The sequence below is a fragment of the Dipodomys spectabilis genome, unplaced genomic scaffold, assembly GCF_019054845.1.
Source record: "Dipodomys spectabilis isolate Male_0828 unplaced genomic scaffold, ASM1905484v1 ptg000078l, whole genome shotgun sequence".
NCBI classification, from domain to species: domain Eukaryota; kingdom Metazoa; phylum Chordata; class Mammalia; order Rodentia; family Heteromyidae; genus Dipodomys; species Dipodomys spectabilis.
The window spans coordinates 3,102,445-3,115,017 of NW_024870755.1; the positions used below are offsets into that span (position 1 = coordinate 3,102,445).

The 12,573-nt window shown below is 42.7% G+C and overlaps 1 non-coding gene across 1 annotated transcript; it reads left to right on the forward strand.

Moving 5' to 3' along the window:
* The first annotated feature begins 245 nt into the window (after positions 1 to 245).
* Positions 246 to 409, forward strand: LOC122110462. Its single transcript, XR_006147870.1, has one exon. It is a non-coding gene; the product is annotated as a U1 spliceosomal RNA (small nuclear RNA).
* The last annotated feature ends 12,164 nt before the right edge of the window (positions 410 to 12,573 follow it).

Here is a 12,573-nt window from a genome sequence, read left to right on the forward strand (position 1 = left end):
GTAATCCAGGAATACAAGCCATGGAAGTCACTCAGCTTTTTGGTAGTCACAGTAAGAAACAGTAAAATAAGAAAATAAATAAAACCTTCAATTAAAAACACCAAAGGAGCTTTGATAAAAATTCAGCAAAATTTATCTAGTATTTAAAGCTTAATCCTCAGATTTCAGCATTCTGAGTAGCTAGGATTACAAATGTGAACTACTCTCACATGTTTGTTAGTTTTTTAAATACCGAGTCAGCCTTGTTACTTACCTGGCAGGGGAGATACTATGATCACGAAGGTGGTTTTCCCAGGGCCAGGCTTATCTATTGCACTCCAGATTTGCTGACCCCTGAGATTTCCCCAAATGTGGGAAATTCGACTGCATAATTTGTGGTAGTGGGGGACTGTGTTAGTTCTCTCCACTGGATGGATAGATAGATAGATAGATAGATAGATAGATAGATAGATAGATAGATAGATAGATAGATAGATAGATAGATAGATAGATAGATAGATAGATAGATAGATAGATAGATAGATAGATAGATAGATAGATAGATAGATAGTATTGTATTTTATATTGGCCTCATCTGCTTTCCTGCACTCAGCAGTCACTTGGTCCTAAGGAGTACTGTGAAGGATGAGGTACCTCTAGGCCTACTTTGTAGTTGCTAGGAACTACAAGGAGTAGAGAAATCAGCTTGAACTCACCATGAGAAAATAAATGAGGAAGTTGGGTGCAGGTGGCTTACACATGTAATCCTAACTACTCAAGAGGCTGAGATCTGAGGATTGCAGTTCAAAGCTAACTCATGTAGGAAAGCTCATGAGATTCTTATCCTCAATTAACCACCAGAAGACCAGAAGTGGGCTCTGGCTCAAGTGGTAGAGCACTTCACTTAGGCTGAAGAGCTCAGGGACAACACCCAGAGTTCAAGTCCCATGACTTACAAATAAAAAGAAAGAAAACAAATGAGTGACCAGAGCCAATGGCTCATACCTGTAATTCTAGATAGTTAGAAGGCTGAGATCTGAGGATCAAGGTTCAACACCAGCCTAGGAAGGAAACTCTATGAGATTCTTACTTCCAATTAATCACTGAAAACCGTAAGTGACAATGTAACTCAACGCGGTAGAGCACTACCCTTGAGCACAAAAGATCAGGGACAGGATCCAGGACCTGAGTTCAAGCCCCACAACCGACCAAAAAAAAAAAAAAAAAGGAATGAGAAGCCACCTTAATGAAATAGCTAGGCAAGTACAAGATACAGAATAACTCCTCCCTTCCTTCTTTTCTTCCTTCTATTCCTTCACATCCTTTCCCCCTTTCTATCCTAGAACTTAAACTCAGGGCCTCATGCACTTTAGGTAGGTACTTTATCAGATGAGCCATACACCTGCTTTTTTTTGGCTTTAGTTATTTTTCTTTCTTTCTTTCTTTCTTTTGGTGGGGAGGGGGTCCAGTCATGGGGCCTGAACTCTGGGCCTGGGTGCTGTCCCTCAACTCTTCACTTGAGCCATAGCGTCACTTCTGGCTTTTTTCTTTTTGCTTATGTGGTGCTGAGGAATCGAACCCAGGGCCTCATGCATGCAAGGCAAACGCTTTACCACTGACCACCTTCCCAGCCCTCATTTTTCTTTTGTTGGTTATGTTACTTGAACTCTGTGCCTGGGTGTTGTCCCTGAGTTCTTCAGCTCAAGGTGAGGGCTCTACTGTTTGAGCCACAGTACCACTTCTGGTTTTCTAGTGGTTTATTGGAGATATGAGTCTCACTGGGCTGCCTGGGCTGGCTTTGATCTGTGATCTTCAGATTTCAGCCTCCTGCGTAGCTAAGATTACAGGCATGAGCCACCTGCGCCCGGCTTGGCTTTAGCTATTTTTGTGGTAGGGTTTTATGTCTATGACCAGGCCAGCATGGACCATAATCCTTCTTTTTACCCTTTCTGAGTAGATGAAATAAGAAGCACAATGCATTGGGTTCAGTATTAATTGAGATCCAATATTTTGAATGTTTTTCCCGGGCTAACATCAAATCATAATCCTCTCTGTATCTGTCAAGACCCAGCAGCTAGCATTACAAGTGTGAGCTCCCATCCCTGGCTCAAATTTATGATGACTAAAATATCTGAACAAAGTTTTAATAATTTTAAATGTTGAATTTGGGGGCAATGGGTGCTCTTACTTGCCTAGTTGCAAATTGTACCAAAAATCCCAAATATTAACTTTTGATTTCCTAGAGTACATTAAATAAGCAGATAAACTTTATAAAGCAATTAACTAAAGAAAAAAGCTAAACAGAATACATCCTTACCATTGTAACTTTGGACTAACACCTTGTCAATCATTGCTTACATCATAGTTGTTTGTCTGGGCAGTATATTCCATACACGGATCATGCCACCCCCAAGGTTGTGGGCTAAACAGCCTATATCCACAGGAGTGAAAGCCAGGCTCTAGGCAAACACACCAAAGGAAGGCAGGGTCCAGCAGCATTGTACATGGCAATGTCCCAACATATCACCAGAAGTTTTAGGGCAGCTTAAATAAAGCTTTTTCCTTAGGAATAGTACTCTATTAAGGCATACCTCTTCTTCTGGGTTTATCACTGCTTAATTGGAGACAAGTCTCATGGACTTTCTGCTTGGGCTGGCCTGAAATCATGTTCCTCAGATCTCAGCCTCCTAAACAGCAAGGATTATAGGCATGAGCTACCAATGTCTAAATTGATTATTCCTTTAATAAAAATCAAAATGGCTACAGTATGGTTTAACAGAGAGCTTGAATCCTTTTCTGAGCCTTATAAATTTTCTATCTACAAGCAGAAGGACAAACTGACATGTGGGAAACAATCTACCATATTAAACCATTTTTCAGAAGAGTATCTGCCTCATCAGTTTGGCTCTTGTCCTCCTATTCTAATGGTGACTTTTCTGCCCGGGCTGGATTCAAAACACAATCCTTACATCTCAGCCTCTTGAGTAAGATTATAGGCATGAGCTACCTGTCCCTGGCACCATCCACATTTCTGTACAAGTGAATAAAGCTCAGTGATATCGTGTCTACCTCTTTAACCAAAAGTAGGTAAGAAACCAAAATTGAATTTGTAATTCAGTTGAATATGAGTCTATATTCTTAACAACTGGGTTGTAAATTATTTGGTCTTTGCACAAGTCTCTTAGTAGATATAGCGCACATGTCATGATTTTTCTATTTCAAATGGTCCATGAGAGATAGCTGGGCATGGTATGGTAAGCCTGTAATTCCATCACTTGGGAGGCTGAAGCAGAAGCAAAATAAGTTCAAGGCCATCTTGGCTATGTAGTGAGATGCCATTTCAGAAGGGCAGGAAGTAAATGGCTCCTGACTATATAAGCCTTGGCAATTACTTTCCCATCTTCTATGTCTACAAAGAGAAGCCTAAGACTCCAAGGCCAAACAGAAAACATGACCCAAAGACTAACACAAAACAACTGGATACCAGCTGTGTAGACTCATTCTTGGGCCAATAGAGTGTCACCCAAAGGCACTCTCGAACAGTTGGGTCTATGTCCCCTCCTCTTCTCTTCAGAAAGGGTCATTTCAAAATCATCATTCTTAGAAATTAAAAGACATCAGTGATATTAGGATTTCCATTCCAGCATATTTACAAGTCAGTGAACACTTAAGACATTGGCAACTATAAAATTAAGTGACTAGCAAGTGGAATATGGTACCTGAAGATACTAATAGTTCATAGTATATGGTCTGTGAATTAGAACTTATTAAATTTGCTCCATAGCTGCAGCAGGTGCAGTAACAGTTGAGGGAGGGCAGCAGCAACCTTGGCTCCAGCCCCTTGACCTCCGGAGTGCATCATGGAACCTAGCAGCCCTTCACAAAGGCTGGGAGAGAAAGAAGCTGCCATGGAATGCTAGGATCATGCCTCTGGTGTGGCATGCAACCATCACCTCACTTCTGCTTCCTGGCTAGATAAGTAGGGGCCGCATGCCTGTGTCACCTCACTCCTGCTTCTGGTCTGGGTGGGAAGGAGCCGTGTGCCTGCACCAGCTCGCTCCTACTTCTGGTCTGGGTGAGTGTGGGCTGCATGCCTGTTTCACCTCACTCTTGCTTCCACTCTAGGTGAGTGGGGGCCACGTGCCTGTGTCACCTCACTCCTGCTTCTGGTCTGCATGAGTGGGGGAGTAAGGGCCATGGTGCCTGTGTCACCTCATCTGGTCTGGGTGGGTAGGGGCCATGTCCCTGCATCACCTCACTACTGCTTCCTGGCTGGATAAGTCTGGGCTTGGTGCCCTTGTCACCTCACTCTGTCTTCCGGTCTAGGTGAGTGGGGGCTGCTTGCCTGTGTCACCTCACTCCTGATTAGTCTGGGTGAATAGGGGAGTAGGGGCCATGTGCCTGCACCACCTCAATCCTGTTTCCGGTCTGGGTTGGTCTGACTGGCTGTGAGCTAATTACTATATCCAGATGCTGTTTACCAGCCCACGCCAGACGTTAGACTTTTCCAGTTCTCATAACAAAGCATGACATTAATGGATTAGGATGGCACCTTGCTAGGTTTGAGAACCATGTTATTAAATTGTGTGTGTTTGAATGTGCATTGGTCTTGGGCCTTGAACTCAGGGCCTGAGGCCTATCCCTGAGGTATTTGATCAAGGTAGAGCTCTACTTCTTGAGCCACAACTCAACATATGGCATTTTTTTTGTGGTTAATTGGGACTGAAAGTCTCCCAGATTTTCCTGTCTGGGCTGGCCTTGAACCACTGTCCTCATATCTCAGACTTTTCAGTAGCTAGGATTTACAGGTGTGAGCTTCTAGTGCCTCTGTATTTGCTTGATTACCATCCAGAGAGAACTGTGCTTGGCAAGTGTTCTGGAGGAAAAAGAATTGAAATCTTCCAATGAGAAATGGTGAAAATACTCAGGTTCTAGCCCGGCATTGGTGGATCAGGCCTCTAATTCTACCAATTCAGGAATGTGAAATCTGAGAATTGCAGTTAAAAATCAGTGTGTGGAGGACAGAGTCTTGAGACTCTTTATCTCCAACAAACTACCACAAACCCGGAAATGGCACTGTATCTCAGTGGTAGAGCACCAACCTTGAGGGAAAATGCACACGGACAGCACTCGGGCCATGAGTTCAAGTCCAAAGGCCACAAAAACAAAACAAAACAAGAAAAAAATTGGGTTCTTCAGTAGAAGTTTATCATTATAAATATATCTTTCCCATTATATTTAGATCTGTCATAGATGTATGAATCTTAGGGGAATAAGAAACTTGGCTAAAAAATATAGGAATCATTGTGTGTGTGTGTGTGTGTGTGTGTGTGTGTGTGTGTGTGTGTGTGTGTGTTTGCGTGTGTGTGTGTGTGTTTGCCCATCCTGAGGCTTGAACCTAGGACATTACTCTCTTGATTGGCTTCCTTCCATCAAGGCTGGTACTCTGCAACTTGGTACACAGTTCTACTCCCAGATTTTTTAATTGTTAATTGGAGATAACAGTTTTACACACTTTTCTGCCTGTGGTGGCCAATTCTGGAATGTGATTATTTTGAATCATGCTGTAAAAAATGTGTGTGCAGATAGCTCTACTATAAGGCTGACTTACATTTCTTCAGGTGTATATGTATGATTTCTTGTGTGGAACTTCCACACTGATTTCTGTTGGGGCTGCAATGATTCACTGAATTGCCATCATTGTGTAGGATATCGTTCCCCACCTCCTTGCAAGTATTTCTGTTTTCTTTTTTAATAGGCATTCTGATTAGGCAGACATGAACTTCAACATAGATTTGATTTGCATTTCCTTGATTACTAAAGGTGTTGAATATTTTCATTTATTCCTTAGACACCTACATCAGTTTTGGGGAACTATCTAGTCAATTCACTTGCCTATTTTTTGATTAAATTATTTGTTCTTAGGGTGTTTCATTTTTTGTCTATATATTCTAGATATTAGGATTTCTTCTGTTACTCAAAAGGCAGGAGTTTAGGCTTATTTTATTTAATCTTAACAAAAGATGCCTTGTGAGCTTCAAATTATTTAAATGATGATTGATTTAAAAATGAGAAAGATGTGGCTCACAGAATAGAGTGTCTGTCAACAAGTACAAGTTCTGAACTCAGAGTACAGTGTCTACAAAAAAGGAGATAGATTCTATTATTTTAGAACAATAAAAGCTACATTTTCTCAAAATATGTAATTCTAAATATTTCCCTATTCTTCGTGGTAAAACTATTGCAAATTTTAGCACAAACTAACAATTTTAGGTTCTATTTTTCCTTGGTAATCATTCAAGCCAGCAAAACTGAAGAAAATACAAGTTTCCCTAGGTGCTGGTGGATCATGTCTGTATTCCTACCTACTCAGGAGGCTGGGACCTGAAGATTGCAGTTCAAAGCCAGCCTGGGCAGGAAACTCCATGAAGCTTATCTACAAATAACCACCAGAAAACTATAAGTAGTGCTGTGGCTTGAGTGCTAGAGTGCTTTCCTTGAGCTGAATAGCTAAGGGACTGCCCCTCGGCCCAGAGTTCAAGCCCCACGACTGACAAAAAAAAAAAAAACACAACTTTGTATAAAGAGTAAGAATCTCCAAGTTTTTATTCAAGTTTTTTAATTCTTGTGGCAAATGTTTTCATTGGGTAGAAAGTGGACAGATTATATGTCATTGTGATAAACTTGCTACTATGTGGTTGCTTTTCTCCCATTTATAATTTCATCCATCTAACATTGTTGAAGATGAAAAATCCATCAAGGACAAGACATACTATTTGGAAAAACTGGTAAGTTGAAATGACTATTACTTGCTAGTTTGGCAAAGAAACTGTGATTTTCCTTCCCTCCCCAGGATTTGAACAATGAAAAAAATTGTCTTGATTTTTCCAAAAGTGAGGAATACAGCTCATATTCAAATAATTAGAAGATAATGAAATGAATGTTTAGGATATATAATATGCTTAATTTTGAACCTTCCTCTCAAGAAACTTCCAAGAAACTTAGCACACATTGGTTGTAGATATTGATATCAAAGAGCCCACTGCAGGAGCTTCATACCTATAATTGGCTACTCAGAAGGATGAGATCTGGGATTGAGATTGGTGCCAGTCTGGAAAAGCAGTAATTGCATGGATGAAGTCCCCTGCTGTTAGATCATATGTCTCTTCCTCCCATCCTCAATGTGAAGCTGTCTCCCCAGATCACCATCCTTCTGATTCATTGATATTATCATTGGGATTTCTGGTTTTCTCCTTCAGCATGAAATTTGCATGGAGAAGGCCACTCATAACTGTATTCACATGTTTCTCCAGTTGCCTACAACAGTGCCTGGTCCTTAGTGCTTAGTAGCCTTGTGTAGAGATGAGCCTTAGTGCTCAGTAGCCTTGTGTAGAGGTGAGCCTGCTCTGCTCATGTAATCTCAGAATTCAGTCAGGAAAACTCATCAAGCTGTGGTCTTGTTAATAGTCATTTCTTCTAATAATTTTTTTCCTCCTTGTGTATCTAAGTCCACATAAGGGTGAGATCAGTGGCTGACACCTATCGGTTGTGATGGAAAAAGAGGTTGTGACATCATAGAAGTTTATTGTGAAGCTGCAGGAAGACCCCACCACCAAAGCACCCAAAATGGCAGGCTCCCACATTTAATGGAATGTAAATATAAGGCATGGAAAAAAAAACAACATAAAAGTTCCTAGGGAAAACATCAAAAGTGGCAGCTGCTACAAAAGTTGGTTCTTAAAACCAACTGGTGTCTCACACCAGTAATCCTAGTATAATATAAGCTAATGAAAGTTTTCTTTTTGTGCCAGTCCAAGGGTTTGAACTTGAGACCTGGGCTCTGAGTTTTTTGCTCAAGTCTAGCAATTTACTACTTCAGTCATATCTTCACTTCTAGTACATTTGGTAGTGTAGTTGAGATAAGAATTTCCAAGATTTTTCTGTCTGTGCTGGCTTCAAACTGTGATCTTCGATGTCAGCCTCCTGAGTAAGATAACAGGCATGAGCCACCAGGACCTAGCTAAAAGTTACTTTTGTGAGAAAAAAAAAATTACTTATGTAAGGTATAAAAAGCAACATAAGCAAATGAAACATTAGAACAAAACTGAAACAAGTTATATAGAAGACATAAAAAGACAAACACCAAAGCCCCAAGTTAAAGCCTAAGGACCACCACAAAAGAAATAAAGAAGTGTAGAAGAAAAGTAATAGCCAGTGACAGAGTTTTAAATTAATCAATCACTGGTGGCTTACACATGTTATATTAACTACATAGGAGACTAAATCAGAAAATATCATTTAAAAGGCAAGCCCAAGCAGGGAAATCCATTGGTCATTTTTCTGTGTGTGCAGGTCATGGGAGTTGAATTTGCTCTACTTTATTCAAGGCTGGAGTTCTATCAATCTCAGCTTTTTGGTGGGATCACTACCAGCTAACTGGAGATAAAGAGAATCATGGAATTTCCTTTGCAGGCTGGCTTCCAAACTGTGATCCTCAGATTTCAGCTTCCTGAGGTATTCAGTGCTTTGCATGAGACTCTTATCTCCAATGAACCACCAAAAAAATAAAGAAAAGAAAAAAAAAGAGCTGGAGGTTGAGCTGTGGCACCAATGGCAGAAATGAGACTGATTTCTGGGACAGCACCTACATCTTGAGATCAAGCTTTGGGACCAGTACAAACAAGAATAAAGTAAATAAATGAAAAGAAAGGTAGAAGAAGAAAAGGGAGAGCCAATTTCAGAGGATAAAATCAAAACTGAGGTAGCTTACACTTGTTATTAAAGTTACTCAAGGGTCACACATCTGAGACTCAGTGTTCAAGGCCAGCCAAGGCAGGTGAGTCCATGGACTCATCTCTAATTAGCCAACTACAGTTTAAAAAGAAAATCCACAAATTGTGCTGTGGCTCAGGTATTAGGTTACTAGTATTAAAAATGTACTGGCAGGGGGGACCAAGATGGCGACCGGGCAGTAGGGAAACTCCACAGCTCTCTCCAACCAAAAAGAGAGTTCGAGTTCCAACGCTTAATCTCCCCAAGAGACTGACAACAACAAAAAGACGAACACTCAGAGAAAAACCAGAGGTGGAAAATAACAAAAAAAGAAAGAGAGGAAAAGAAGAATTTCAGAACAGAGAAGAGCGAAGACCCCTCCCCCAACCTTTACTGGCCGCGCGGCAGTGTGCCAAGCCGCCGGCCAGCCGGCCCGACGGGGGCTGCCGGAGCCCCAGAGACACAGGGGGCCGCTTGCAGATCACCAGGTACCGGATTGCAGAACAGCGGATCGCCAGGAACAGAGAAACCTACCAGCCGGGAGTCTCCACGAGGATCCCACCCCCACCCCTCACTCTCCACCGGAGCGGAGAGGCTCCATCCCGCCACAGCCGCCAGGCACCAGCAGCGCAACAACGGGACCTGTCGGCAGACCACCCGCCCAATCTCGATCGCAACGACCTGGCGGGGACCGCCCAACCCAGCCGGCAACCACCCCAACTGAACTCGGATTGCAACAACAACTGACGACCTACACCACACAGAAACAACCAGCTCCAGGGTGAGTACCCCACAGGGGACAGTGTCTCCCTCAAGGGAGACCAAAGCTGGAGGGAATCCCCAGACCCTGACCTAGACTCCCTACCCCAACACCCGGACCACAGGACCCACTAAAACTGGGAACTGTTCAAGAGCTCCACCAGCCAGTGGAGCACACTCTGCTGGCCAGGCCAGAGCAAGAGTGCCACTGGAAGGGAGCTTAAATGCCCAAGCCAGGAACAGCGCCCCTGGGTCAAGACTACCAACAGTAGAAGAAATTTGAACTGTGTCCTCCAGGCTGCATAACCTAGGTGGTATACACATCAGCACAGGCCTAATGAGCGCGCTCCTGGCTGGGGCCGGAACCAGGCCCGGGATCCGGTGCCTGAACAACACAACCAACTCCTCCCAACTGAAGTAAAAAGCTGAGCATACGCCTCAACAGAGGGGAGAAAACCAGGAAACAACACTCCCCGGGAAGCACGCCTGTGACAACAAAAGACCTGGAGGCTCAGGACAAGAGAAGCCCAAACCCCACCAAAACTCCACCCATATACCCTAGGCTGGGAATTGGGCAACACAGGCTGCCAGTACCTGATAGTAAGCAGCAGCTCAGGCTGATAAGGCGGCTCAGCAATAGAGTGATAGTCTTGGATGTATGAAGCCCTGGATCTGATTCCTCAGCATCACAAAAGCAAAAAGGGTCAGAAGTGGTGCTGTGGCTCAAATGGTAGGGTGCCAGCCTTGAGCTGAAGAGCTGAGGGACAGCACCCAAACCTAGAGTTCAAGCCCACAACCAGCCCAAAACAAACAAACAAAAACACATCAGGAGCCCATAGCAGACTCCAGTATTCGGGAGAGTGCATCCAGAGCATCTGATCTTCCCAAGAGCACCCATAGGAGCAAACACAAGCAGTCTAGGCTGCTCAACCCTTCCAAAGGCGGGAATTGCCAGCAATCTACAGCAGAGAGCTGAGCATCCTAAGTAAGTCAGAATAGCAGCTGGAAATAGGCTCCCAACAGAACCCAGATCAGGCACAGACTCTCTCTACCAATACAGAATCAGCAACCAAGCAAAGACAGACACACCAAAACAAAATTGAAGAGCAGTCTCCTGAACCCCCCATGCAAAAATCACAGAGAAAAATCACAAGGTTTACCACCACTCAGGACAGCAAGCTCACCTCAAAAGCCAGCAGCCACGCAGGGGAGAGCCCCAGTGGGAGCAAAGCAGGAATGGAAGACAAAAGCTACATCCAAGGGTTGCTGGAGGCAATGACTCAAGAAATAAAGCGAGAAATGGATCAGAAATTGAAAGAGCACAAGGATGAACTATCAAAAGAGATACAGGATATCAAACAAAAGTTGGATGCAAAAATAGAAGCTGCACAAACCTCGGTAAGAAGTGAGATAAACGCCAAATTAGAGGTAATGCATACTGATCTCACCTCATTAAGAGGTGAGATCAGTACTCTGAGAACCAACATTGAATCCATAAAGGGATCCAGTTCCTCCATGCAAACCACAATAGAAGCCACGGTCAACAGAGTGAACAAAATGGAAGGTAGAGTGTCAGATACAGAAGACAGAATACACCAACTGGACCAAAAAGTGACAGACACGGAAAAATCACTCAAATTAAACCAAAGGGAAATTCAAGAGCAAGCAGATAATGCTAAAAAATTTAACGTTCGCATAATCGGAGTGGACAAAGGTGAGGAATTCCAGAGCAAGGGAATGCAACACCTATTTAACAAGATAGTCAATGAAAATTTTCCCCACCTCAAAAACGACCATCTTAACTACATCACAAAAGCTTATCGAACCCCCAACAAGCAAGATCCCAGGAGAAACACTTCTAGACACATTATAGTAAAAATGATGGATCTGAATGATATGGAAACAATCCTGCATGCAGCAAAAATGAAGAAGGAGCTATATTACAACGGGAAAAAAATCAGAATCACTGCAGATCTCTCCACACAAACAATGAATGCAAGAAAAGCCTGGGAAAGCACCATACGAGCCCCGAGAGCCAATAACTGCCAACCGAGACTGATCTACCCGGCAAAGCTAGCATTCACATTTGATGGAGAACTGAAAACTTTTAATAGCAAAGAAAAACTAAATGAATACATAAACATTAAGCCAGCATTACAAAGAATTCTAAGAGGGGGGACACAACCTGAAGAAAGCAACCAGGAACTGGGACCTGCCCCAAACAGGCATTACTCAAAGTTTAACTGAGCAAGCACAGGAGGAAAGGAAAGAAGAAAAACTTAGGAAAACGGAATGGCAGGGACAACAATGCATCTCTCTATACTTTCTCACTTTCTCTTAATATAAATGGGCTGAATTCGCCAATTAAAAGAAAACGAACTGAGGACTGGATCAGAAAACAAGACCCATCCATCTGTTGCCTTCAGGAGACCCACCTCTCAGCCAAACATACAAACAAACTCAGAGTGAAGGGGTGGAAAAGGATCTACCAATCAAATGCCCCCAGTAAGAAAGCAGGTGTAGCTATCCTGATATCTGACAAAATAAACTTTTCATTAAAATCAGTACAGAAAGACAAGGACGGGCACTACATATCAATAAAGGGAACAATCCAAGAGGAGGATATAACCATCATCAACTTATATGCCCCAAATATTGGTGCACCCAGATATGTCAAACAAATGCTCTCAAACTTACAGAATAAAATAGATCCCAATACGATAATACTAGGAGACTTTAACACACCACTCTCACCAAAGGACAGGTCTACCAACCAGAGGATTGGCAAAGAAGCTACCGAATTAAGTGAGGCCATACGTCAAGCGGAATTAACTGACATCTACCGAGTATTTCACCCTAAAACAACACAGTACACATTCTTCTCAGCAGCTCATGGAACTTTCTCCAAAATATTATAGTTCATGCAAGGAACTTAAGCAAATACAAAGGGATCGACATAATTCCCTGTATCCTATCTGACCACAGGGGAATCAAGCTAGCTCTCAATAACAAAGCATACCGCAGAAATTTCTCTAATACATGGAAATTGAACAGCACACTCCT